The following is a 1,949-nucleotide window of genomic DNA, read 5'->3' on the forward strand; positions in this document are numbered from 1 at the left end:
ACGGTTGTCGCCAGACGGAGTCGGACTGTGTGGCTGCTGCGCGGAGGGAGGGTGGCTGGAGCTGCTGGAGCTGCCGGCGGTGGGGCCCTCTGATTGGTGGATGCTGGCACACGTGACCCTCGTAGCAGGAGGGAGGGGGGAGGAGCCACCGGAGGAATGTGAGAGGAGAGCGCGCGCCTTCAGGGACATTATGGAGCATATTATGACGCGCGCGCGCGCGCGCACACACACACACGCACACACACTTTTTCATACTCTATCCCTACACCTGCCATGTGAGCGACAAATAACATATTTTGTAGAAAGTGTCCAAATTTAATACTTCTGTTATAAAATAAATAGGCTTACTAGGCTACATCAACTACTAGCTACGACTACTACCTACTACTACTACCATTACTATTATCGACTAGCCTATTACTACTACTATCTACTATTGCTACTACTGCTACTACCATTACTATTACTATTACTCCTATCTACTACTACTACTACTACTACTAGCCTATTACTACCATCTACTATTATAGGCTACTAGTACTATCTACTACTACTACTACTGTACTACTAGCTACCTTTCTACTTTTACCTAGGCTACTACTACTACTACCTAGTACTACTACTGCTACTTCAGATATAATCAGCTTTATTGGTTTACTACCAATAATACCTATTGTAATTCTAGTACTATATAATGATACTACTACTACTACTGCCAGTACTAGACTAGGCTACTACTAAACTACTAATAATAATAGGTAATACATGACAATGTCATAAAAATGTAAACCTGTAACAGATCACCTTACTCCTAAATGCTATAGTACCTTTACAGAATTTAGGATTATTTAATTTTGTGTATGTTTTTAACTGTTATGCATTACAGCACTAAGGCAAATTCCTTGTACTGCAAACCTGTTTGGCAATAAACCTGATTCTGATTTAACCTTACTTACAAATAAATATAATATAGCCTACTGTACATCCAAGTATGCACTTGCACATACTGTACATACATTGCCTATTATACATGTAGCCTTCCAGAGCTGCAACTAACAATTATTTTCATTATGGATTAATCTGTAGTTTATTTTATTGAGTAGTTAATAAGCCGTTTGCTCTATGAAATGTAAGAAAATGCTGAAAAATGTTGATCACTGGTCACTTGTGCAACCTCAAATGTCTTGTTTTGTGCCTACCAACAGCCCATAACTTAAAGATATCCAGTGTACTGTCCTAGATTAATGGATAAGCATAATATTCACATTTAAGAGGCTGAAAACAAGATCAATTTTGTACTTTTTTCTTAAAAATTACTCAAAACGATTAATCAATTATCAAAATAGTTGTCAATTTCTGTCAATCGACTAATAGATTAATGGATTTATAATTGCAGCTCTCTTACCTAGGCTACATAAACATACATAAACTATACTATACATATCTGGTCATATAATATACATACTATAAACTAGCCCTACTGTATGCCATGATTGATTGTGCCTGCAAACCGCTTGGCTGCGTTTGATAAACTGAAGGTGGGAAACATAATGGAAATGATGGAGAGGGAGGGAGGTAGAGAGGGGGGAGTGGGAAGGAGAAGGGAGGGGAGGCGGTCAGAGCTGCGCATCTGTACAGGCAGCTAGAAATTGAGGAGAGGGAGAAGGAGGAAGGAGAACAGGACAAGATGAGGACCGCGGCAGAAGCAGCAGCAGCAATGGACGAATCGACATTGGGATGGGAGAAGGCTGACGAGAGGACCACACCGAGGACGAGCGACGAGGCATGAAAGAGAAGGCGCAGAAGACATGCTATATCGCCCCAACATGGAGGCGTAGCGACAGTAGCATGCGTTAAAGGAGATCATTTCATTGTAGCCTAGCAGCAGCAGCATCAGCAGCATCATCCGTCCGTCCAACCTGAGCGGAGAGGAGGAGAGAGAAGGGGAG

This window comes from Scomber japonicus, chromosome 14, assembly GCF_027409825.1.
Source record: "Scomber japonicus isolate fScoJap1 chromosome 14, fScoJap1.pri, whole genome shotgun sequence".
NCBI classification, from domain to species: domain Eukaryota; kingdom Metazoa; phylum Chordata; class Actinopteri; order Scombriformes; family Scombridae; genus Scomber; species Scomber japonicus.